This window comes from Pundamilia nyererei, unplaced genomic scaffold (genome assembly GCF_000239375.1).
Source record: "Pundamilia nyererei isolate P.nyererei 1_Seehausen unplaced genomic scaffold, PunNye1.0 scaffold00044, whole genome shotgun sequence".
Lineage (NCBI taxonomy): Eukaryota > Metazoa > Chordata > Actinopteri > Cichliformes > Cichlidae > Pundamilia > Pundamilia nyererei.
In genome coordinates, this window is record NW_005187445.1 from 3,111,636 (window position 1) to 3,139,241 (window position 27,606).

The 27,606-nt window shown below is 42.5% G+C and overlaps 1 protein-coding gene across 2 annotated transcripts in view; it reads right to left on the reverse strand.

Moving 5' to 3' along the window:
* The window catches only part of LOC102213181 (nuclear receptor coactivator 3-like), a 65,816-nt gene that overhangs the window by 27,746 nt on the left and 10,464 nt on the right, over window positions 1-27,606 (reverse strand). The window contains exon 1 of one of the 2 annotated variants that reach the window (XM_013910501.1): window positions 13,820-13,838. The exons of the other annotated variant lie outside the window; for it this stretch is intronic. The gene's annotated coding sequence lies outside the window, so the exon portion shown is untranslated. Of the gene's footprint in view, window positions 1-13,819; window positions 13,839-27,606 lie in introns of those variants that run through there. 2 annotated transcript variants of the gene reach the window in all.

The following is a 27,606-nucleotide window of genomic DNA, read 5'->3' on the forward strand; positions in this document are numbered from 1 at the left end:
ACACACACACACACACACACACACAAAAAAGGGATGTTGAGACACAAGTTTTACAGGAAGCCAAAGAGCTGAAACCTGAAAGTGAAGACAGCATGTGATCCACAATTCAGCCACCCAAGTTTTTTTTTTAAAAAAGAAGACAAAGTGAAGTGCTTCCACATCTTTCCCTCTGAATGAATACTTCAAAAACACAACTGGATATAAACACCAAGCCTTTATTAGCAAATATCCACTGTGGCGTAGGGACTTGGAGTAAGAGCACAAAAACAGACTATTAGGCTAAAATCACTGCGCTAATCCCAAAAGCACATAATAGGCTAATTTGTGTCCATTTAGATCCTGATAAGAAACACTGTGTGTGTGTCTGTGTGTGTTCTTTGGCCATGAGTTGTTGTAGAAGCTCAAGTGTTCAGCGTCTGAACAATCCAAGAAGAGTATCCCGTAGGGGTAAACAGTGCGTAACCATGGGGAACGCTGGGCGTTTCCATGACACCCTGTCATCGGTGAAGCACACCACAAGGATGGCTCATGTTCTTCTGTCCCTGTACCTCAGCACATGTGTGGGTCTGTGTGTGTGAGAGACAGAAAGTAGGTTTACTTTCATTTTTATTAAATGAATGATGAGAGCGTCACGTCGAAGTCTCTGAGTTCAGTTTGAGTGCGTCTGTGTGATTCTATAGTTAATCTCACGTCTACCAGGCTTTAACTGTTATTTTACCGTTTTTGCCTGCTGTCCTTCTTCCTATAAAACAAATGCAAAAAATGTAACGTATGGTTTATTGCAAGTGTTTCAGTCTTAATATATTGTTAAGTATTTCTACTGTAAATTTCATCAACATTTTATTTTAAAATATAATTACTTTAGATTTATTATCTATAGAGCACTGAACAGCAGCAAAATGAGCTCCCGAATTAATTTTTCTAGTCATCCTTCTATAATAGAAAGTTTTTTTATTGCCATCAAAAGCTGATAAATGCCTTAAAGCAGAGATCGGTGGAATGCACTAACAACAGGCTTTGGAATCGAGAAAAAAAGGTTTTCATGAGCTGTTGTGCTGAAAAACTGAGTCTTTCAGGAGACAAATGTAGATTTAAAAACAACATATTAGGCAACAGCAAGAAGATTTGCAAAAACCATATGAAATATTTCTTCATGTTACGCAATATTAAGTCAAAGAATCCATCCATCATTTTCTGAACCAGCTAGCCTATCCTAGCTGACACAGGCTGGGAACACTATCGACGGGTGGCATGGCAAAAACAGAGAGGCAGGAAACCATTCACCCTTAAATTCACACCTACAGCCAATTTTTAAATCACTAAATAATCTAACATGACATGTTACATGACGTGTAATATGTTTCTGTGGGAGAAAGCCTGTAACGAAGAAAGTTACGATCAGTGACCTTCATCTATAGTCATCTACAGGTCAACCATCAACATCTACGAAGGTTGGCTCCACTCTGCATACCAAAGTATCCTCGGGTAAGATATGGAACCCTGAGTTGGCCCCAGTGCATTCATCAGATCGTCAGTGTGTGCGTGTTAGATCGCTAACACGCACACACTTTGCATTTTGTTTGCACTTCAGCGTTCTGATGTATATTCCTGCGCTAACTAATTTGTCTTTTTCTTATGTCTGATGGACTGTGTCTCTAAAGCAGGATTTACGGTCCAGCACAGGTAGCGGGTTAGTTGTCCAGGGACGGCCCGTCTGCCTGCAGAGTTCTGTTGTCAGATGGAGGCAGTGTAGAAAATATGTGGTGCAAGCAGTCTGTGGACCACTCTTTCTTGCGCTGTGATTGGTCTGTCTGCCAGCCACGCAGAAGAGCGAAGCCATACAGAGTGTTACAAACAATGAAAAGCATCCTCTGCAGTCGGTGCTTGAACTTTATATACTATATTTATTGATCTTTATTTATTGAGTGTTTTTGTCACCTCTCCTCTATTCCAGCCCACTTGTCAACCAATCAACATTAGACAGATGCTTACATCATCTGTTTCTACCGGTGCACAGTCAGGATCTAGGAAAACTGTACGGGACCGTGTCTGGGGTGGGTGAAAATACCTCTCCAGCACCCGTCCAACTGGAAACGCTCCCGGGCACATTAAAGACCTTAAAGATGTTGTATTAGATAGTGCAACCCCCTCAGGATTATTAATGGACAGATGGTGGCCCCATGCTAGCCACACCTTGAGCAATTATTCAAAACACAACCATCAGAATACTTCTAAATTTAAGATTTTCACTTGAACACTGACTATTTGCTCACCTTCTTTATGTTGTGTGCTAAATAAGACAGCTGGACTTGATTCAATATAATTTTGTGCAGATGAGTTACGACAGAATCAAAAATTAGGGGAAAAAAAGCACCTCAGAGTAATCAGCTTTTGTACTACTTGGTTATACTCACACAAAAACTGTGAACTGCGGAACAAAATGTAATTTTAAAGCAGTTTGTTACACTGTGTATGTTTACGTGTGTGTTATGTGCCTATATGCCATTCACCATCAGCGACCTGACCGCTGGCTGCACCCATGATTGGGAGCAGATGGAGGCTGTCGGTGTGTGCATGTGTGTTAGCAGGCAGGAGACAGGAGGAGGAGGAGGAGGAGGAGGGGTGAGCGCTCTAGTTTAGGTGATGTATGGACTCTCACACACCAACAAAGACCCTCCTTCAACCGATGTGTTTCCTATTAATTGAAAGGGGAGAAAAATAGAGCCGGAGAATGACTGCTTAAGCAGGGAGAATTTATAGCTCAGCTGCGACAAAGACTAACTGACTCAATTTTTTTGTGCAAAAAGTTTAGGGGGGGAAGAGTCGTTCTTTGTGCTGTGCACGAGCAGGGACAAGAGAGTCTTCAGTGTGATCATTACTGTTCTTTGTGCTCACTTTGAAACAGCCGTGAAAACCAGAATGAATAAAATGGTAGTTAACTGCATGTGGCGCTGCTCATACTGGCGTAAAGCCTTGAATTTAAAAGCAGTGTGAATGAGCTTAAGATTCAGAGTCAATGAAGAAATATTGAGCATAGGCCTTTTTACAGTCTGCTCTCCTCTGAACACGTGTCTGTTTATCTCCTCGCGCTCTTCAATTACTCATCACCACAAAGCTAAACAAGGCTTCAGCCTTGTACTGTCTGAATGTTTGCTTGCTTTGCCTTTCATCAATGCAACCCGAGCGACACAATAAATATCGTATACAGCTGCATCTTCTTCTCGTTAAAGCGACTGCGCTTAAAGATGCAACGAAGATGCAGCCGCAGTTCACAGTTTAAAGGGGATGCTCGCACAAGAGCCGTTGACTTCATGAACACAACATGCGCAGCGCATCGTGAGTTTTACAGAAGGAGCAGGAATTTACGGCAGAGATTTCGTCTCGGCGGCATTTCTGCATTTCAAAGCCGCAATCAGAGAAGCTGATTTAGCTCAGCGGTCAGGCTGTTGTGACTTTTGAGGTTTCTTCCTCTTTACTTGTTGCATGATACTCCAGAATCCACTGAATCATTGTTTATTGGGCCTCCTCTTTGTTCCTGAAAGTCACCTCGTTTGGCCTTGACCGTAAAAACCAGGTGACTTACAGACCTCTTTAACAGCTGCTAAAAGTGCTGGTATTAAGAAGTGAAACAAAAGTAACACTTTCACTCAAATGTATGCAAATCCGAACAAAACCAAAAATAGTCAAATAAGAATTTACCTTCTCAAGTTTTCAGTTTCTCAGCTCAAACACGCGTCCATGGTGATCTACACTAACATCTTCATCTTAAATCGCAGTGGTCTGCAAGCTGAACCACGACATGCTACACCTCCAACTTAATCTAGTTTAGGATGAAGAAAATATAAAGAAACAGACACTTCCTCATCTGGCGTCTTAATTACGACTGTAAAGCTGCGTGCAACCAATGAGCAGTCAGGATAAGATAAAGATGGTAAAACCGGACACGTGCCTTCATCTGGTACCATCAGCTGAACCAGGAAGAAAACCAGGAACGAGGGCCATGCTGGCATGCAAGAAAGTGAAATAATCCCTCTTGCTAACAAAGTCCATTACAGTGTGGATTTATATGAGACTAATCAGTAAGCGGGTGATCTTTCTTAAGTAGACTCAACATCTACAGACAAATAAGTACAAATAATATTTCAAAATAAGTTCACTGCAGCAAAAGCACTTTTGGGAATCGGTGGTCTAAAATTGTAGAATGAGGTACTAAAAAGTCCAGTGGAAAAATATGAATCCAGGTACAAAGTGCATGAAGCTGCATATGCATTAAGATAAAAGAAACACTGTGACAAAGACCTGATGTACCTTTGCTAGATATGGGACCGACTGGTCCCTTTTACAAAAAGAACAAGTACATTTTTAAGCCAGAAAAAAAGCCCTGCGTTGTATAAATGGCACTGAACATTTTCCTGCCCTTTCCTCGCTCCAATGTCAAGAAGTGGCACAAAAATTCGGGTTCCAATGAATAAATAGAAACAAATAATGAATAAACAAATAAATACAACAAACACTGGATTAAATGAAATGTAAACTAACACCGACACAAGGCTGGTCAACAGGACCAGCAGCAGTCATCACAAACCCGGGATGTAACTGATACACTAAATGCCCTTCCTGATGCATCCCTCACCTTTTATCCATGGCTGGCATGTGTACAAACTCTAGCTGTCCAAATGAGATGGACATTTATAGAAGTGAAATGACTCATTTGAATCATATTCAGTCCACTTGCTGTCATAAAGTCAAACTTGCATCGGGTTACTTATGAAATGTAGGATGAACTAAATAATTTGGCTCATAACATTTGTGAGCAGAAATGGCTTCAGCTGAGAAACACATCTACAGCACTCATATAGTTAATTTTTTGGGGTTTTGTTTAGGGCTGTGCGATATGACCAAAATATCATAATCCGATATAAGAATTCTATCGTCCGATAACGATATAAATCACACAAATGTAACATTTTCTGTAAATTCTGTGAATCTCGGGCAGTGTTTCCAGCTGCGCGTCATGTAGCTGGAGTTGAGTGTTTTAACCGATGGATGAAACGATACATTTTTAGACATAAGTTGTAACAGTTGCCGTTTTGTTTGTGAGTATTTATTACACGGCGTGCTGTGAGGAAAAGTCTGTTCTAACGTTTGAGTCTAAGGTTTATTTTTTAGCACCTGGCGGCTCTTTTTTACTTCTCAACCGTAAATAATCTGCTCTTTCACGTGATTCAATTTATTTTGAAAAGTCTCAACAGGATCTTGAGCTTTATTGTGAAAGGTTTATGTGGAACATAAACAAGCGGACACGCGATGGTGTTACCGTTGTTGTTGCTAACCACAACGCATAAAAACAGGCGCTTGTCCGTCCATAGTGTGGTTATATAAATATAAGAGAAAGAGAGAACTTTAAGAAATTAATATAACCACTACAGTGACCATCAGAACGATGAAAAAATATTGCCGTAAACAGTTTATTTTGCGACATCACGAAACAAACGATAGCGTAAAATGAAACGATAGATGTTTTTATATCGTCATCTGATATATATCGTTATATTGAACGGCCCTAGTTTTGTTTCTGCCAAACAAAAAACTAAATCCAAAGTGAAACCAGCTATACAATCTTAATTAAATAGGACCTATTATGCTCATTTCCAGCTCCGTATTGTTTATTCTTGGACTCTACTACAGTCTAGATACTGGTTTTAAATGTGCTATTGCAACCCTCATCTAACATTGACATTTACATGTATGCTGACACCATCCACACATGATGGAAAATAAGAAACATTAAGTCCCTTTTAAGTTTTCCTGGAGTTATTTGACAGCTGAAAATCCGTTTTTTTAAACACGCTTTAAAAATGTTATTTTCATTTAAAAAAATCACGTCCAGACGGCTCTTTGTCTTCAGGCATCTGATGGAGGCACAGAAACTTCAGACTGATCCAGGAGTTGTTTCTGTGTGAGCTTTATTCCTTTCCCCCTCTCTCTTCCCTTTTCCTCACATTTTATAACAGGCTTTTTCTCTCCGTGTGTCTATCTTCTGTAATGGCTGTGAATAAGGGAAATTGTGTGCACTAGCCAGCATACACAACAGCACAGTGAAGACAGCATAAAAGTACATTGTGTGAAAGTGAGTGTGTGTACTCTGGGTGACTCTGCTTTAGTTTTGCTTCGCTCAGTCCCCCTCCAACAAACCCGGCGCTCACACTGGAGCAAAATACGAGCCAAGCCACATCTTGGCACCTTGCCTCCCCTTAAACAAATCAGACCACAGAGGCTAATAAAAAAACTCTGAGTCCAAAGCTCGCCTCCACAGACAATGGGGTACAAAGAGGGGAGCCACTCTCAGCTACCCCACTCCGTCTTAAATGAACCCGTACAAGACTCAGAGCTTCTATTCACCCCCAACAGCAATAGTTTCACCACTGTCTCCATCATCTACACCCTCTTTTTGTTGCTTTTAAATGGAGCTTTGATGTTATATTGTTCTCAACAGGCCTTGCTTAAAAAACACTAATTGCCACTAAACTAAGAAGCAATTTGCTTCTAAAGTGAGAGAGAACTTTCCATCTTTAGACCAATTACTGCTATCATAGCGCACAGCCTGCTACTTCAAACTTCACACTTCAGAGAGGGGATAGAGGGGGTGGAGGATGAAGAAAAGCAGAGGGAAGGCGTCTGGCTCGGGGCAGAAATAGGCCAAGCAGGTCTAAAAAATAAAACTCATGCAGCCATCCAGGGTGTGTCTGCTGTAGGCTGCCATCAAACATGCATTTACATATTCAAAAAAAGAAACAGGCGTTTGCATGAGTCATCCTTTCCAAGAAGGTAGAGGAAAACCACACAGCACACTGTATCGTGCTACAGTACAGTAGGAAGTGTGCAAGATTGCGTTAGTTCCAACATTAAACATGAATCTGCAGTTAAGCTGCTAAATGAACTGTTAAAGCGAAGCAAATATAAAAAGAATAAAAGAAAAGTTAGCGTATCAGGTTTTTGCACTTTAAAATAATTTTAAAAACATGAATCTTGTAATAAAAATTCTTTTAGAATTCACTTGATAGAAATGCTCAAGATCAAAAACTAAGGAGATCACTTCACACATGCACAGTCTCCTTTATTTGTGTTTAGTCTCATGACAATGACTAAAAACAGTGACCTCGTGAAGTTTGTCGTTTCCTCTTCTTCCATTTAGGGGTCGCCACAACGGGTCATCTGCCTCCATCTCAACCTATCCCTAGCATCCTCCTCTGTGACACCAACCCGCCGCATGTCCTCCTTCACTACACCAACGAACTTTCTCAGAGGTCAACCTGAGCTGTCCCTCTGATACGTTCATTCCTAAGCTTGTCCATGAGAATCTCAGCATCTTCACCTCCAGCTTGCACCAGTCCTTTTGTTAATGCCACCGCCTCCAAACCATACATCACAGCAAGTCTCACAGTTAACAACAAAAGCCCTACACTTTCACTATTACTGACTTTCATTTTTTTCTCTCCAGAGCACATCTCCACCTCTCCTCTTTCACTACAGATCAGTGTCATCTGCAAACATCACAGTCCACGGAGAACAAGCTTCACTTTTTCAAGCTTCACCATGGCGATCATGGTCTCAGTACTGTAACTGAAACAGGAGTGATAAAAAAAGTGGCACGAGAAAAAGCACCACCCTGCTTTGCATCACAGCATTTAGTTTCATTTGTTCAGTAGCTTCTGCTGCCAGGCAACTTTGCAGGGGTTTAACTGACACACACTCATGAGCAAAAATTAAGCAAAGAACAAGTATTCAGAATTGTGTTGAAACTTTTCAGGCCTCCTGTTGTAAATCAAACCTTTTTTATGTTTCTCCATTCATTACTCCAGACTTCTCCCGTAATTTTTCACCCGAGAGCACGTTGCTTGTTTTTCTTTGTTAAAACTACACGAACCTTTAATGAAAGTGTAGTCATTGGCTCCGAGTTCAAAACCTCACAGTGTTCGAGTTGACGCTGTGTTTGTGTGCACAGTAAATTAGCAAGTGACAGACGAGAGCCCAAGTTACTTCCAAGAACACGAGCTGCACAGTATCACCATAAATCATTGACGATATGTGTCATTAAAAAAAACTACTTTGCTGAACTGTAATTGTGCGTTAATGTCAACAGGGATTGTTGTCAACACCTGAACCTTGCTACGAGCTGAACACATGTGGACAGAGGAGAGTGTGAGACTGGCTAAATAACTACATTAAAGTGCCGATGCATTCTTGCTCATCAGTAATGGCACAGAGCCACAAAGAGTCCTGATAAGATAAGGACAGTAAAACCTCACATGTCCTCATTTGGCACGTTAGGGCTGAGCCGTGAAGAAAACTTGCAGCCACACGGTGACAAACTCTGTGAATGAGCGTGTCGTAAAGACACCTCAGGGTCAAAACATGTTTGGAGCACCAAGTCTGACACGTGCCTACACAGTCAAACACAGTACAGGGTTAAATAAAACACCTCACTGGGAGCCATTAATTATGCAGGGACTATGCATTATCATAACATAGAGGTCTGTTACTGTGAGTTAATTAACAATGAACCAAGAGGCATGGCTGTCATATCAAAGAACGATGAATGACTGGAGCTTTGGTAAATACTTAAAACACTGTTGTCATCACACAGAGCATAAATTACCTAGTTACAAGCCTCATGGGGTACAGAAAGAAAAATGCAGGGAAACTGCAGAGAAAACACTCACCTGCTTTCCTTCTGGTGATTGTAAAATGAATTAAAAATGAGGGGGAAAAAAATAAGGACTTTCAATATCGCTGTTAGTGTATGATCCAATTAGTGTGACAGGTCAGTCAATAAGTCACTCCTCTCCATATCTAAACACACCCTTAATTGTTCACCTGCTGCCAACTTCTCACAGCAGAATCCAACTGGAATTAAAAACTGCAGTTTCCACATGACCTAAAAATCATTTATTTTAAGGCAGCAATGTAGGTTTCAATAAAAACTGAAACATGTGACTCTAAAACAAAAGGTTGGCTCAGACTGAAATAATCTTAGATAGGTGTAGCAAATAAAATGCCTTCTCTGCTTCTATAAAGTAAGAAAAAGACCCTAACACACTGCTCAATAAATAAATAAATACATTTGAAAACACATCATACCTCAATGGAAAAAAAAATCATGCTGGACATCTATACTGATATGGACAGGGTAATGTGTAAATCAATAGTTTGTGTGCCCTCCACATGCTTGTATGCATGCCTGACAACATTGGGCATTGGGTTTCCAATGACATGATGGATGTTGTCCTGGGGGATCTCAGATCTGAACCAGGGCATCACTGACCTCCTCGCCAGATTGAGGTGCAGCCTGGTGGATGGACCAAAACGTGATGTCCCAGGGGTGTTCTACTGGATGTAGGTAAGGCGAGTCTGTCAGTGGTAACAATTTCTTCAACCCCTAGGAACTGCCTGCAAACTCTCGCCACATGAGGCCGCGCATTATTGCGCACCAGGAAGAACCCAGCACCCACTACTCCAAGGATTTCAAAGACTGCCCTGACTACCTCATGGCCTAGCCTGTAGAGGTCTGTGTATCCGTGGATACGCCTCCAGGACCCACCACCAAATCAGTCATGCTGAACAATGTTACAGGCAGCATAATGATCTCCTTGACTTCTTCATACCTTTAACCATTGTCACATGAGAGCAGGTTCACCCTGAGCACATCTGTGAAAGCACATGGCAAATGCCAGTTGGGCTCCACAATGCCGGCTAGTGAAGTGAGATAATTTTGTATGAGTCTTGCATCCTGTTCCACCTTGCACAAAGGAGCAGATACCAATCCTGCTGATGGATTAACGACCCTCTACAGCCCTGTCCAGCTCTCTTAAGAGTACCTGCCTGTCTACTGGAATCGCCATTGGTCATGGGACTGTACTTGGAGACGTAGCAAACCTTTTGGCTATATATTGGAGGATTTGGACTCGGGTCCAGGTGACCCTGACCGTAGCCAAATGCCAAACTAGTGAAAAAGAGGAAACGATGAGAAGTGGAAAAAATATCTCCAGTGGCCTCCACCTGTAAAACCATTCCTTTTATGGGGGTTTTCTCATTGTTGCCCCACTAGTGCACTTGTTGTTCATTTCATTAACACTAAAGCAGCTGAAACTGATTAACAACCCCCTTTGCTACTTAGCAGAGCAGATCAATATCCCAGACGTTTAATTGACTTGATGCTATACTCTGATTAAAAAGAGTTATTTTAATTTTTTGAGCAGTATATTATGTGTGTATTACCACCAGCAATAAACACTAGTGGGTTCATCTTTGTAGACTCTCTTCTCAGTTCTCTTTTCTTTAAAAGTCGTTGTGCTTGATAAATAAGAAAAAGGCAAGAGAGAAATAAAGAAAGAGAAATATATCCTGGACATGCACTGCATTGATCTGTGGGGCTACTGACACTGCTGCTGTTGAGGAGATAACCATCTCTGCATGTACTTCAAATGCATACTTCCTGGATGGCTGAGGCCGCAGACAAATGAGTCCATAAAAAAGCGTTTAGTTGAGATCGCCATTCAAATTTTACCATTTAAATTATCCAAATAGTTTATGCCGTAAAACTGAGCTGGAGAAATAAGCATAATGTCTTCTTGTTGTGATCATTTAAAAGTAAATGTACAACGTGTATACTGTCGCAGGTGCAAAGGATGTCAGGTAAAAGTACAGGCTGTCAAATACACAATGCTATGAACAGCTCTGATCCACAGCTCTGCACTGATATCACTCATTCAGTGCAGTGTCCTAAAATAAACCTTTGTTTGAGGCTGGTGTGAGCTGGCTCTGCAATCCTGCATCTGAACTCAGATTAACCTGAGTCTTCATGATCCTCTGCTTTGATACGAGAGGCTAAACAAAGTTTTCTCTTACAGATTACTGCAGAGCAGCAGTTGGTTTACTGAATGTCTTCCGCAGCAGATGTCAGGAAGATTTACATGAACCTTTTATGAGGTGACCAACTACATGAAAAATCACATAATACCATCACGCTGAATATTCACTGTAAAAAACGTTCAAGATGACGACCATGTAAAATAAATCTGATGTATAATTCTTTGAGTCTAGGACAGGATACGAGCTTCCGAGGCAGTGGAAAGCACATTTGTGGAGTAAATGTACTTTGAGACATTTTTTTTAATTTTAGACACAAATGTCACACCTTGCCACCCGATGCCATACTGTCATATTTATTTAACATATTTATCAGTACAATAACATTTGCATAGTTAACATCAGCAGGCTACTACAATAAAATGCAAAATACTGCCAACTAGAGCGGGGCTATATGGCCCAAAAATATTTATCACGATATATATTTGAAAATTTGCGATAACGGTGTAACTGACGATAATTGATGCGAGACAAAATACAACTCCACAACTTTACTAGCGCAAAAAAACCCCATCCATTTATTTTCACTTAAACAAGCAGCTGTTTTTTATGCATTTTGTGTATTAAAGATATATAAAAATTTAACAGTGCAAATGCAAATTCCTTGCTGAAAGTTTAACCAAAAGGCATTTCCAGTAGAAATGGGCTGACATATCCTGAGCATAACCATGTATAATATCCACTGAAGTTAAAAAAGAGGTGCTTTGCAACATTAAACTGCAGTGTGCCAAATAAAAAAGTCAAATATGTATTTTTCCAACCATAAACTGCACGGGATTATAAGACACATTAAGCGAAACAAAGCAGTCAGAGAAATCAAACTTTATTCAACTCATTCTTCTTGCTTCCTTCACTTCTGTACCATTGATTCATTAATGCTGTATTCTATCACAGCTGCTCTATTCCCATGTTGTTGCAGTATATTAATGACTAACCTTGTATTGTGGATGGATTATTTCAGTTGTTCTCATGACTGAAGTTTGGTCCGTTTACAGCATCGTGCCATGCGACTGCATTTGTCCCTAACCATCAGGAACCTTCACGTTAACTTTTATCAAGTGGAAAAGTGTTAGCGTTCATCCTCCAGCTTCACTGTGTTTATGTTATGCTAACATAGCTGTGTAACTAGCGATCACATAGCACATTATTACATACCACCTAGCCCAACTTCAGTAACCTTACAAACGTCTCTGCTGTTTAGTTTTCTGTCTTCATTTATGTTGGAAGTGTTAGCAGAGCTGTACGTTAGAATTTTTTCAGGAATCTCTCAGTCAGAACATGCTATATAATGTTTAGGTAACTAGCGAAACCATCGAGCTAACTTCCGCTAACTTCCTGCGAAATAGACCCAGATTACTCCCAGATTTACGAGCACCTTAGTCTGACAAATACGGCACCATTTTTACAAACCAATTCTGGTTCATTTGTTTTACTCAATGATCTGCCAACGATCTCATTTTCTTATCGTTGCCCAACATTGTACCGGTATTACCGTGAACAGTATAATATGGCCCAGCCCTACTGCCGACTGCCTGTGCTACCCCTCGGCCTCCTAGTCGATGCATGCACGGCATGAGTATCCCAGGCGACTTCCTTGAGTTCTTGACTTATAGCATTCACAAGATTTTCAGAGAACGTGATCTGTGACCTTGTCTTTGAGTTCATGGTCACTGAGATTCAAACTTGTCCAAGATTTTTGGTAGATGCCCCTATGGTATGAATTTCCCCTGCCTGAGCCTGGTTCTCACAGAGGGTTCTTCCTGTTAGAAGGGAGTTTTTCCTTCCCACTGTCATCAAGTGCATGCTCAAAGGGGGTTATCTGAGTGTTGGGGTTCTCTCTGCATTATTGTAGGGTCTTTACCTTACAATATAAAGCACCTTGAGGCAACTGTTATTATAATTTGCTGCTGTCCAAATAAAATTGAATTGAGGAAAGTTTTCACTGAAGCTTTTCACTAAAGCAGACAGTAACATGTAAAGGAGCGTTACTGCATTGCCACTTTTACTCAACTAAAGGATCAAAAGTTGGAAGCAGACCCAAGTCTCATGTTTCAAATGCAGGTTTCCATGTGCAAGTGTTCTGAGACTTAGAGCTCGATACAAAAAGATAAACTTGGCCAAGTGGAAAAAGATTAAAAACAGGAGGGTGGGGTTTGTGTGAAAAAAAAACAGTATGTCACTGGAAAGGTGTTTTGTTTTTTTCTTTTATTTCCTCACAAAATAATTGCATGCAGGGAAAACTCAAACTCTTCCGCTGCTTAAGCTGCCAACAGTGAGAACACTTCATCTGCTGATGCATGCATGTGATGATAAGTTTAAGTGTGTGTGTAAGTGAATAAGCTGCGCGACTTTGTTAGTGTCAGTGGGACATAATTGGCTCACAATAAATCATCAGTGCAGCCTTAGTGAGAGAACACCATCTTCTCCTCCACCTCTACCTTCCTCTCGCCTCCCCTTCTCGCGCTCGCTCTCCTTGGTGACAGCGAGGGAGCAGCAGATTCACCACATAAACACCCTGCTCCCTCTATTTATTTGCTCCGAGTCCAAAAACTGCACAGCATAAGGAAAAAATGATAGCGGGTGGGAGGGGTGCAGGAAGAAGAGTGAAAGAGAGGAGAAGAGGGAGGTAGACAGACAAACACACACGTACACTGCAGATTTGGCTGCACACACGTGGACAGGGCGCGCACACATGCACGCGCAGCACTGCACACACTCCTGGTTGAGCATCTAAATCACATTAGCTGCCTGCCTTCAATCCATCACTCCCACAGACAAAAGCACATGGTGGAGAGACAGGGAAACTGCATGGCAACATGCATAACCACCCACAAACAAACAAACAAACAAGCAAGCAAGCACACAATCAGTCACAGAGCAGCTGACACACCTTGAATCCAGACAACAGCAATAAAGGTGAAAGCACTCCTTCCTAAGAAAAACAAAACAAAACAAAACTCCCCGATCACAAATCAGCCTGCATTCACTTCCATGCACATCACTGTCAGTGCATAACAGCTGCACATTCAGGGATACACTCATTTGGCTCTGCTGCTGCTGCTCTGTAAAAAGTTGCACTTCTGTCAAAGAAAACCAACAACTCCATAAAACCACGGTTGCTTTAAATATTTAAAGAGGAAGGAGCTAAGCACAGGCAGAACGACATCTTGAGAAATCTTTCTTTTCTGTCTGTATCAATCTTCCTTCCCATTAGAGGGGGGTGGGGTCCTTATCTAAGCGTGTTTGTGTTTGTGTGTCCGTGTAGAGCCAAATGTTTGTTAGAGGTGCCTCTGATCTTGAAGACAGTGCGGGCTAGGTGCTCCTTACCTAATGGGATGCATAGCAAGCGTGCATGCAGGGTTGTGTGCACCCTTTTTTTGTGTGTGTGTTTTCTCTAATGGCCTATCTCTTGGGTAAGGTAATTGGCTGGTAAGGCAAACGAGAGCTGATGGAAGAGAAGAGAAGAGATTTAGGGAGCAGCACAGATTCAGTGTGTGCTCTGTATATTATAAGAACATATGGTGCCCACTGTGCAGCAGGAGCAGGCAGAGCACCACAGCGCAGCCCTCATCCACTCGTCTAGCGAGTCGCTCTCTCAGCTCCCACTGTTCTCCCTCCCTCTCAGTCCCCGGCTCTGTCTGGTTAACTCAATAACATCCACAGCCTCCTTTTCTTAGTTTGCTGTCTTTCACTAGCAGAGAAAGAATTTTTCTCTTTAAAAAAAAGAAAGAAGAGGAAAATCATCTCATCCTTTTTTCTCCTCCTTCATCTCTTCCCAGATGACCGGCTCAGGCTCGCGTCTCCTCCACGTCTTTCTTCACTACAGTTATGCCCACTCAACTCATCGCAGAGCTTAATCTAAACCAAAAGGGATTACTTCAATCGCATTAAAATCTGAAAACTGACAGCGCCATCTCTGCTGTGACTGGCATTTAGGCTGTGTTTACACATGCACGTGTGCAGCACAAGACACACGCTGGAAGAACTCCCTCACCAGACTGTCTACATGTGAACAGAAGCAACAATTAGACAGTAGTACTCCGCCGCACAGTGCGGTTACGAAACTGCTAGTGACCGAATATGCAGCTGCAAGCCCGTGTGTGTGCGTGCGTGCACGCGGCATCAAAGCAGCGAGCGAGTGGGCTGCTCTTTTAGTTGGCTCATAAAATCATTTAAAAATCGGCCCGCTGCACACAAACACACACGCAGATGCACGCACCCCCAGCCGTTTGATGTGTAATGAGAGAAACCATTAGCAATAAAAATGGGCTCTCCCCACCCTGCTGCTCAGCAGATCTTACTCAGAGCCACAGTTACGTGTCTATTTATACATTCAGTCTTCTTGAGATTTTCTTCCTCTCTAACAGGGAGCAGTTTGTGCAGCTTACACCCAACAAGGCTGCATATCTGCTGCCCTTCCTCTCCCCGTGTCTTCTTCTTCTGCTGCTTCTGCTTCTCTACCTCTGTCTCCTGTTCCCATCCCCCCTCTCTCTCTGGCTGTCTCCTCCCTCCTCCATACCCTTCCCCCAGCTCTTTTCTGCTCTGTGCCTCCCTGCCTCTCTCCCTCCCCACCTCTCATCAGGCTATATGCAGCAGGGCACAAATTCATTGGGGGGGGAGCAGACAGTGAAGGGGAGCCTGAGATGAAGGGAAAGATGGGGGGGGTTCAGAAAAGGAGAGATGGTTTGAACAGAAAGAAGGGAAAGATAGAGCGAGTGAGAGACTCGCTTGGAAAGAAAGGAGGAAGGGGGTGAGGCAAATAGAAAGTGTGAGAGAAAGCGTGAGGGGGAGGAAGAGGGAAGGGAGCGTTGTTGGGAGAGCAGTGCTGAGGAAGAGGAGGAGGAGTAGGAGGGGGAAGCTCGCTCTTGTTACAGCAATGGGCGTTCCTCTCCTCGATTCCTGCGAGGTCAAAAGTTTACCGTGGTTTTAATTTCACCTTTCCGCAGCCAATCAGAACGCGTCTCCGGCTGCTGGGGGAACTTTGACCCATTCTGAGAATTTGACTGTAAAGATCTGCAGCTCGCCTCTGCTCCTACGGTTTTTCCACTTTATACTTCTGTTTTTTTTCCCTCTCCTTTTATTATTTGTTCCCACCTTTTCCAAGCACACCTCCCCCTCCATGTTTCTTTGAAACTCCTTGATCACAGAGGAGCAAAAAAACAAAAAACCCCTAGTGTTATTGTTGTTTATCTAAGGGCATAGAAGAGAAGAGAGGGGAGGAGAGAAAAAGGGGACTTTTTTCCTTTCTTTCTTTCTTTCTTTTTTTTTGCATTTCATTTCAGTACTTTTCCTCTGCTTTCCAAATGAGATGCCACATAGGCTGCTTGGGAGTCGCGAAACCACAAGATCAACAGCTTCTCCCCCTCAAAATGAACAATGAACACCACATTCCTCGTTAATGTCACTTAAATACTCAACAGAGGAGACACGCCGCGCTCGGTGTGACCGAGTAGTAGGCTTGCGCGTGCATGCGTGTGTGTATGCATAGGCATGTGAGCATGGAGAAAGTGTAAGTGTGTATCTGTGAAGGGGGAGGAGGCTGCAGTTAGATCACAGCATCAGAGAGGGGAGGGGCAGCTCTGCAAATAGAGCAAGCAGAGAATCAGCTTGACTGGCGATGGTAAGCAGAATGGCTTCGAGCCTCTCGTTAGAAGAAGAGGCCTGGCGTGCTTGTGTGTTTTTCTATTGCTTGCTCGTCTGTGTGCGTGTGTGTATATGTGCGTATTTGATTAATTAACGGTCACCGTCAGTGATGAAGCTCCCCGTTGCTGTATTCTCCCCACCTCGGCTGCACAATTGCCTCCACCCTAGTCCTCCATCCACCCGACTGCGATAATAAGGCACATGCACACGCGCAAACGCAGGTCCTCGGGAAAGCAGCGGGCTGTAAAACCCCGCAAATGTGTGCGGATGAAATAGCAGACGTGATAAGATGTACAGTCACCTTCCACCTGTAGCTGACTTGGATGCTGCCTTTCCATCCTGTTAAATAAATGTACTTGATTCTGTTACTTGATGTAAAGGACGTGTGGTGTTATTCTGCATAGTTTTGTACAGACAATGAATTCCAATAAGAGACTAAAAGCAAACATAAATTAGCCTGTTATCAAGTTTTATTTCCACCTTATATTAGAGCTCACTGTTGAAGTTTTTGTAAATGAGCCGTACTGATGACTTTCCTTAATTTTGATGACACTGCTTTTAACTTTGGAAAAGAAAAATGTTCATATATTTATTAAAGGGGCCTTTAACAAATATAGTTAAATATTGCCGGTGTTCTCTTTCTTTTCTTTATTCCCGGAGACTACGCACCCTATATGTCTTGTAAAGGTTTGGAGTTGAGCGCACTATTGCGCTGTATACTGCTTTTAATTTTCTCATCAATCTCATCAGCACCGTGCTGATTCCGTAACTGCTTAACAAACGAACTATTTACTCACACCAAAGCCTTTTAAAATTATAAACAGATGTTTATAAACAATTAATAACATTACATCTTCTATGGGAATTCACAGGTTTGGATCTGAGAGCAACAACTAACAGTACACTGCTGGTTTGGTCTAAAGCTCCACTCTATCAGTAAATAACACAGGCTTTTTCTGTTTATTGTTAAATTCTGAAGCTTTACAAACACTTTGGTCTAGAAGTAGTGGAAAACGTTTTCTATGAGCTTTGCAGCAGATGTGACAGAGAATTTTCCAAACAACTTTCCTTTGACCTTGTTAAGGCTGTGGGTTATTAGATGGAAGATGTTTTAACACTCAAGGAAAACTGTAATGGAGCAATTAGGAAGTTGAGAAAATATCTGAGTTGTTATGACATGAAGTTGCAAAATGGGCATGTTTTGTTAAGGAAATTATTTGGTTATTCATGCCTCCTCAAGCTTAATGTTTCTTGCAGTAAAGGAAAAAATGATGAGATACACGTCTTCAATTGCCTGTTAATGCAAATATCTAATCAGCCAATCACATGGCAGCAACTCCATGCATTTAGGCATGTAGGTGTATCAGAATAGGGAAGCGAGGTGATATAAAGTAACATAGTCAGTGGTGCCAGATGGGCTTTAAACTGCTGATCTACTGAGATTTTTCCACATAATCATTTCTGGGTTTATCCAATGTGCAAGATTTCTCTTGGTGCCTTGTTGAGGTTAGAGGCGAATAACCAGAGTGCACTGAGCTGATAGGAATGCAATAGTAACTCAAATAACCACTCTTTACAACCATGGTAGTAGGGCTGCACGATTAATCGTTAGAAAATCGCGATCTCGATTCATACTTATGTGCGATCTCATTTCCAAATGACAACGATTTTAAAAAAAAGAAAAAAAGACGACGACGATTGTACCGCATTTTGATCCGGGACGTAATCTGCATGAAAACAAGCGCTCACTCTTCCGGCTCAACAAATGACAAGGGCGGAGCCTTATACCACGTGATACAGAAGCTGTGCCGTGTGATGCTAAAATTAGCAGGGAAAAAACAACGGAGAGCGCGTCAGGGATGACGAGAAAGTGACAGGAGAAAATCCGTCCCGGTCAACCACCCAAACATCAATAACGGGAACCTTATACAGCGCTTCCCTATACCTGTCAAACTCCCGCAGGCACAAAGAAATTACGGAGGCTATCACTTATCACCTGACCAAAGATATGGCTCCCATCAACACTGTGCAAAACGAGGGATTTAGGAGAATGATCAACACCCTAGACAAACGCTACACAGTGCCGTCCCGCAACTATTTTTCTGTTGTTGCACTACCTGCTCTATACACGCAGCGTCGAGCAACGGTGGAGACGGAATTTCAAGCAGTACAACATTTTGCGGCAACAACAAAACGTGAGACATTTGTTGTTTTTATGTTCAGTCTAAACTGTTACGAAGTTGATGTGCAGTTAATAAGTGCAATAAATATTTATACTGGAAAAGAAAATCGTGAGCGAATCGTGATCTCAATTCTAAGCAAAAAAAATCGTGATTCTCATTTTATGCAAAATCGTGCAGTCCTACATGGTAGGCAAAAGAGCATCTTTGAAAACACAAGCAGAGGACCACACCAGGTGCCCTTCGTGTCGGCTACAATTTACACGGGCTCACCAAAACAATAGAAGATTGCAAAAACATTGTCTGGTTTGAGGAGTCGAGAACATTCAGATGGTAGGGTCATGGATCCATAATGTCTTGCATCAAAGGTTCAGGCTGCTGCTGGTGGTGGTGCTTTGGGCTCCTTAATACCAAATGAGTGTTGTTTTTACCATGCCCATCTCTTTATAACTACAGTGCATCCATCTTCTGATTCTGATCTCAGATCATCTCACCCTGGTTTCTTGAACATGACAGTAAGTTCTTTGTACTCAAAAGCCCTCTACAGTCACCTGACCTCAATGCAATAGAGCACCTTTGGGATGCGGTGGGATGAAAGATTCACATCACGAATGTGCATCCATCAAATCTGCAGCTGCTGTGCAGATACTCAACAAGGTGTTTCCAGCACCTTGTTGAGTCTGTGACACAAATAATTAAGGCTGTTCTGAATGCAAAAGGGGGCCTGACAAATACTAACAAGCTGTACCTAATATAGTGACCAGTGAGTGTATATTCAAATTCCAATTGCACAACAAAGAATAGAAACGGGAAAACGTTTGGCCTTTCCCCCCCTCTCTTAAATTATTTAAATACTACATGAGAAATGCACTGAATCACACAAATTTTTAACTACATCGCTATTTAGGTCACTTATACATAACAAACAAACATATGTGTATATATAACTAACTTAAAATAATTTGAGGCATGCTGAGTTTTTGATCGACATGAATTTGTGGGAGCTTTTTGTCAACAGAAAGCTACAACGTTTGAAGGATGTGCAGAGGAACCTCAACTTTATAAACCACTTCTGGAGTCTCGAGTAGACAGATTACATTACATCTCATCTCGACTTCCAGCAAGCTCTTTCATTCTTTTCTGTTTGACCGTTTCTAATAAGTTCTTAGGTCACACGGAGGTGCTGTGGGCTGTTTTGTGTCATGCTGAGGAGGGCTGACAAGAACTGTTAATGTGCGTGTAATGTATTTCAAACATGAAAAGTTATTAGTTTCCAGTTTTAAATGCCACTATTACATTAAACACATACTTTTAGTCTATTCAAAACTCTTGCAAAAAGACACACACAAAAAAATGTTAAGTATTCCAGAAGGAGTACAAACACAAACACTTATACTGGTCTAACTGCAGTAGTAAGGTCTATAGCACCTTGCCTGAGGGTGAGAGGCCTCAGTGTTACCCAAGGGTTTAGGGTTACACAGTAAATGGACTGTTTGAAAAACACTTGAAATTTAACAATGTCAACTGCATTGCCTATTCTTCTTCTGCTTCAAATCCCTAACCCCCCTGTGGCACTAAAACCAAAAGTCTTTCCCACTCTCCCCCCGTCCTCCTCGCCTTCTTTCTGTCTATTTTTTGTGCAGGAGAAGTAAAACGAAAATGTGAGGCCTTGTGGAAAATTTAGCGTCACTATGTCCCTTACCCAAGACCTCACAGTTTGTTTTGTTGGTAAATACAAACCACACAAGCTCTGATAACGCACACGCACACGCACACACACACACACACACACACAGTATTTGTCATAGCACCACAATCACACAGCAACAAGTTGGCCGACAACCCCCCCCCCTTTAACTCCTCCGGCTATTTTTCTGTTCTTTTGTGCAGCTAAGTGTGTCAGGACAAAGGTTAAATGCAGAACAGCAACAAATTAGTCCAGACTAGACAGAGCTGAATATATGTACGTGTTCATGAGTAAAATGGTGTCAAAAGGACACGTAAAGCATCAGAAGACATGAAACAGGCCGCATGGCAAGGGACACACAAAAAAATCTGTGGTAATAAATAGCCTGTCAACTAGTTTCCTGGCTTGGGAACAAATGTCGTCCAGCCAAACTGTTCTGTGAAAACTGATCTCAAGGTAATGGAAGAAGCTCTCCACCGTAGACTCGGAAAGGATTATTATTATTATTTTTATTTGGAGCTAAAATACTTTTGGACACAGGAAACAATATTCAGTCTAACAGATACACTGAGAGTTCTGTTTCTTCAGGATAGTCTAAATGCTAAACTGAACTGGAAGTGCAGCAAGCCGACGCAACAAATTTGGTAAATAATCGTTTAATAAGACACTGTGTGACTAAAATGTCAAACGCCCATCTTAAGCCATTTTCACATCAGCTTTGCACCATTTCAGGAGAACCAGGTTGTGAAACTCAGCAGACACACTCCTACACAACTTCACTGGTTTCAAAAGAGGATACCTGTAAGGATACACTCAGCAAAGGGTGTGTAGTCATATGTACTTGTTGAAGAGATAATCTGAACGAAGATGATTAGTGAATAAACAGGAACTTTCCAAGTAGTCATCACTTGTTGTGACATAACCACCTGAAAGTTGTATGTGATTAATAAATGTGCTCACACTTGCCTGCAGTTTTCCCGCAGGCTACATTTTACTCAGGCTGGTGGGTAGCTGTAAGTTCCTGATGATCCTGAACACCTTACATCGAGAGCATTCTCAAGCGTAAGCCTAAAATTTTGGCCAACTCAAACGAGCCACTTTGAACTCAACGCTGCACATCCTCGGGCCCCCAGCACCACACCTGCGAAATGTGGATGAACTGGATAAGGGAAGGAGATACCGCCAGACACACAAGCATATAAAGTTCACAAGTTTCATTCTGAATGTGAGCATCTGTAAAGGATCTGTCTGCCTACAATTTGAAAAGTTTAAGGTGGTCGTTGTTGTTAACTGCTCTGCTGAGGTATCGCAGTGGCACGCACTCCACAACAATAAGTAGGCAACTGTCCTTCGTCATTGGACATCGAAGTATATTTGAAAACGTATGTTTTCATTTTAGATTTTTACTTTTTCCATCCGTCCAAGAGAAGAGCACCATCTGTGGTCACTTTGTTAATTCCTTTGCTCTTGTTTTTAAAGTTCAGCCGCCGTTCACCATCTAGCTCCAGGCTTTCCCATCTCATCGCCGAGTCTGACACACTCCAACTCCGCTGTATTGGGCGACAGCTGACGATTGCAGTCCTTCGTCTGCTCTGGAGAACAACTGTGAGCTGGAGGGCCACTCTAACTAGAACCTGCAGCAGGTGGAGAACTGCTTCATTATCCGCTATGCCGAGCTCAGCGGCTCTGCAGAGCAGAACAAGGACTACCGTCGCCAGCTGGCGTCCACGACAGCGGCTTTGGAGTTCATCTGTAGGATAACTGACTCACTGAGGAAAAAGTTGTTTATTGTTACTTTATTCTGCATAAAATAAATGGCAAATAAAATATTTGCAGAGGAGAAAGTCGACTACATTAAGGAAGATTATGTGCGTGCAGATCTGTGGAAAACAATCCAACTCCAACTTGGTCCGAGTGGACTAGGACATAGAAGTAAGAACTAGTCATTTGCAGTCTCTGCATTAGTCCATGTGCACATCCACAAACAAATATTATGTCAGCAAAAGGTAGAATGCATTTAGATTTTTTTTCCCTTGAAGGAGTCTGCAGTGTCAGAGACAGGCCAAAGTAACTACCTAAAAAGAAATCATGAATGAAGAAGGTGTTTTGTACAGTTCAACATCACAATCCAAAATAGAACTGGCAACAGCAACACATCTCTACCTACAGAGCAACACGGGAACAAAAACATTACACTGTGTACTCCTGTCATTTCTTAGAAACCTTCTTAGAAAGCCGAACTAAATTAAAGGGTGAATTACTTTGTAATGTGATTGGGGAGAGATTCGTTTTTGTCACATGTCCCCAGCACTGTAAAATCTTTAAAGTGCTTTGCAGTGCTTGGCACTTCCTGAAATCATGAATCTTTTACTTTAACTGGTCTTCCCGGATAATTTTTCATCTTCTCACTGCTACACTTTTTAAAAATAGCTGAGCTATTTTTGAGTCTGAAATCCCACTACCTGAGTACGCTTGACCACTGCCCACAGGTGCAAACCTCCAGTCTGTACATCAGCAGTCAGATCACGAGAAGAGTTTCCCTTCCTCGCACTACACAACACTCAGCCCAGCATTTTGTTACTGTGCACCACTGACCAGAAATAAAGGTCGAACTCGAAGTGTCCCGCAGGTAAATTATTAATGGCTTGTTTTCTTTTCCTTCCCGCACCCTTGCTCTGCCTCTATTCATCTCCTCTCCCCTTTTTCTCGTGCCTTGATTGTTGTTTTCTCACCATCGTCCTGCCATCCCCACCTTCTCCTCCTTCTGCCGCTCTCTCTGCGTCCTCCCTCCCTCTTTTTCTCTTTCGAAGTCTAGCGTAGATATGGTGCTATTTTTAGCCTTTGTAAGATAGGGAGAGAGATCGTACTTAGCTAACACGTACTCTCCACAAGGCCTTTATTGGAGACCTGTCATAGACGTGTGAGAGACAACGGTTTTCAGTTAACACATAAGAGGGTGTCGTGTGTCTCCACTGCGCGTATGTGTGTGTGTTTACTGTAGTACCACATAAATATAGCTAAGCTACTCTCCTTCCGGTAGACAGGAACGTCCTCCGTGGCATGGACATTTGTTACAGATACAATCTTTGCTTCAAATAAAAATAAAGAGTGCCACCACAACAAAAATTCAAAGCACATTACAAACTAAATTATACAGTTATGATGGGTTAACATTTGTGTGTGTCTAAAATTAACAGTCGCTGCCAATAATTTCCATGGCAAAATTCGGAAGGTGAGAAAATACACAAATGAACTAACAACTGTTTTAATATTAACCTTCATGTTAAGTAAATCGCCTTTAGCTCACAGCTGGAAATAGTCTGCTTTAGGTGGGTTCAGACTACAGGAAGTAGTCTGTGGTTTAGGTAAGCTGCCCAGATACAATGTGCAGAAGATGACACACACAATGCCCTTCCATTGGCAGTAAACTACCACCTGCACTATTCTCACGTCGGCTTAATTCACACATCACACGGACTGTTAAATGATGTCACGGCAGAGCTTAGACATTTGCGTTATTTGGCTGTTAATGTCTTTAAATTCAAGGCTGAAGTGGATCTACGAAAAAGGGCATTAGACTCTGGGAGACCTGTGAAGGTGTCCTGTGGCTTTTGGTACCAATACCAGAAGTTCCTGTGAGTTGCAAGTTACATGCTCCAACGCATTTACCAACATCTTGTTGCTGGGTCGTGGCTGGTCCTTAGAACACTGTGGTGCTCAAAACGGCTAACTGGGAGCCAGCTAACTGTCTGGAGATCCAGTGCTTATCAAAGTTCCAACATTAAACATTTTAATTAGAATAAAATCGAAATATCGAGTTTTCCAATTCCATTTCGCTTTTTTTTTTTTCTCAGAAAACTGGAGGAGTCTTACCAGCTCAATAACCATTAACAGCCCCTTGAATCCGTAGACAAGCCGAGCCTGAATACCTGATGGTTACCTGAGCAGGTAGCCGAGTCCAAGAGGAGATGATATTTCATCCTAGGGATCCTATATAGCGCTGATCTGTCACAAACAGCAGCATGTTTACACAGTGTGCTTAAACAAAATCAAAGCCTTCTTTTTGGGTAAAGTCTGATGTGCTCAACAACAGCTAAAAATACACAATCAACAGCTATAAAAAGCATCTAAAAGCGGAGCATGAGAGGAATAGGACATTTTATCTCACTTTGCATCAAATCAATATTTAAATTCTGGCCCCTTTCCCTCCACAGAGAGCCTGCGAATGTCACCGCCTGTTTACTACGACTCGGATCTCGCAGGACTAACAGACTCATTGGAAGTGAGAGAAAGAAAATGAGAGGGGTGGATAAGGTTTAAAAAGCAAAACCTGATTTAACTAAAGACACTCCCCCTGCCTGAACTGAGCTCGAGCACACGGAGGGACTTCTTTCTGCTTCCTAGCTTGGCCGAAACATGTGCATAGCTATATTTAAGCTGATATCGTATTTATTTTTATTATTTCGCTCCAATGTACAGCACTTTGTGTCAGCTGTGGTTGTTTTAAAGTGCTTTATAAATAAAGATGGATGGATGGATGGATGATAAGTCCAGCAGTGAACAAGTTAATTTCCAAATTAAGTGCAGTTTTTTTTTCCTGCAACCGATCGACTGGTTAAAGAGCGTCAACTGTGTTTCACTGCAGCCTGCGTGTAAAAGTAAGCTGACGGAGGTTTGCACAAAAAAGCCTTTGTGACATCATAACAACAACAATGTGACCTCAGAGGGTAACCGGAGGGGCAGCCAATATAACGTAGCACACCCGGCCAGTGTGCTGCTCAACACTGCTGTGGTGAGGTGGGGGTTACAAGCTTTGGGAGTGCTCCACCACTACCCCGAGTTGAGCGATGCTGCTGGTGACACGGGGAAAAGGAGCTAGTGATGTGTGTTTATGTGTGTGTATACATATATGTGAGTGTGACAAAGTGATATGGGGGGTCGGTGTGGCATTTAAGGGAAAGGAGTGAATTAAGTTGACGAGGTGGTCACATAACAGCCGGGTTCAGGCAGAGTTGAAGCCACTTGCTTGCTACGCTGCAGCTGGTAACATTTACCTCATCCTCTACCCCATAAATGTATGTGTGTGTGTGTGTGTGTGTGTGTGTGTGTGTGTGTGTGTGTAAAACTCTAAAACACATAAACTAGGTCTGGATTTTACAATGGAAAATAAGTTAAAAAACAGAACTCCCCTTGTTAGAGACACACACACCCCCCTCTGAGGACCCCTTTAACAGGCATCTGTTAACTAAGAGCAAAGAGAAAGGTGAACCTAACCTCCTCCCGACCCAAAAGTCTGACTCTCCTTTTGATTGGGGCTCACAGAAAGGTCACCGATTGTGTTTTTCTAACTTTTAAACAGCCATCCACACACTATGCTACACTATAACGTCACCGACCACAAAAAGCGATTCTTCCCTCCGTTTCACCGAAAATGTTTGACTTTGTCAAAAAAATCCAGCTAAACTCTGCGTGCACCCAGAAAAAGAAGAGAGGCAGGAGAGGAAAATCTAAAAGTTTGCCACACTTTAGATTTGAATGCATTCTGTGACCTCAACAGCTGAGATAATATAGAAACAGACTATGCTGACACTTTAAACCTGACGATCTGTGTCATTATTAAACTTCAGGGGTGGCGTTTTATTATAAAGTGACTACATTTGATTAATTTGCCAATTTATTCATATGATCTCTGAATCAATACAGCAAAGCACACACAAAAATCAGCGATCGACCGCATTACGTGTCTCATCTTGTGGTGACTGCAGCTGCTAGATGAGGGCGCATGTGGCCTCCCATGTGTCATGTACCCACTCAGCTCTTTTCCTCTTCACTGTAATTTTTTTTGTGCCGTCCTAATAAACTCACTGTCACTTGTGTCCGCTGTATGGCACAAGTGTGTGTCAACACAACCAAATACTGTTAATATCATTCTAACACAAATCTTTAAAGCATAACAGTGCATGGCCCAAGTCTATTGAGGACATGTCCTTGCTCACCCACATTTGTCTTCTGACAGCGATACAAAGACGTGAACAACAACTGGACCCCTCAGGATGAATTTTAATCAAACTGGTGATGTTTTCACATTTTCTCTACAAGCAATTTGTCCTCTTTTTTTTTTTTACTTTACGACAAAAACAAGCCGAAACCTCAATTACATCCTCAGCCTCAGGTGCAGTCGCTTATTAGGAAAATGAAACCATTATGACGAACACACTAAACATTATAACTGCGAAACGTCAGCACTGTCGTTATGTACAAGCACGCCGGCGACAACGTCGCAAGCTGTAGAGCTGCGATTCAACGGGCATTCATCACACAGTGCCTCGCTATTAATATCATCCAACAAAGATTACTGTTAGACTCAATTTCCTACAATGTGTCGTGCGATGAAGCGCCGTGATTCCTCGGTGCGCGGGATTGTTTAGTGCACACTGTGTGCTGCGCCGAGTCTAGTCAGCGCCTGCAAACATGCAGCAGAGCCCCCCCAAGGGATGCTGCTGCAGCCCTCTGAGGGGAGAGGAGAGAAAGTGAGAGAGGAGAGGAGGTGGGAGAAGCCCCAGGTAGCCTCACAGCAATGCACCATTAGAGAAAGGAAAACACAAAGCCGAGCTCTGCTGCTCTCTTCTTCTCCAGCCACCGTGCCCCCCTCTCTCTGTCTCTCTCTTGCACTGACCAGCTAAATATTTTATCAGCTGGCAAAAGAACCTACAAGCCCCAAGGCCAGGGGCTTCTTTTTTGTTTGTTTCTTTATTGAGGAAAGTAACTGTGTGTGTGCGTGCGTGCGCGTGTGTGTCAGAGACGAGGTGGAGGCAGGGCCGAGTTTGTTCACCGACCACAGCGTTACTGAAGTGCTTTTGATTGGTCACTTTGAAGTAGTTCTTCTGTTCTCTCTCTCTTTCTGTCTGTCTTTCCCTCCCTCTCTCCTGCTTTCTCTCTCTCTCCTCCTCTCTCCCTCCGTACATCCTATGTGCAGCATGCTGCTCGGTTCAGAGCTGGATGAACGACCTTGAGCAGGCGCACAGGGCTGTGTTGCCATGGCAACGAAGCCTCGCACAACCAGTAACAGCTGGATGCAACAGCACTCCCTGAATTTTAGCGGGAGTCGCCACGTTAATAACGACTCTCTATGTCTCCTCCCCCCTCGTCTACTCTTCGCTCTCCCCT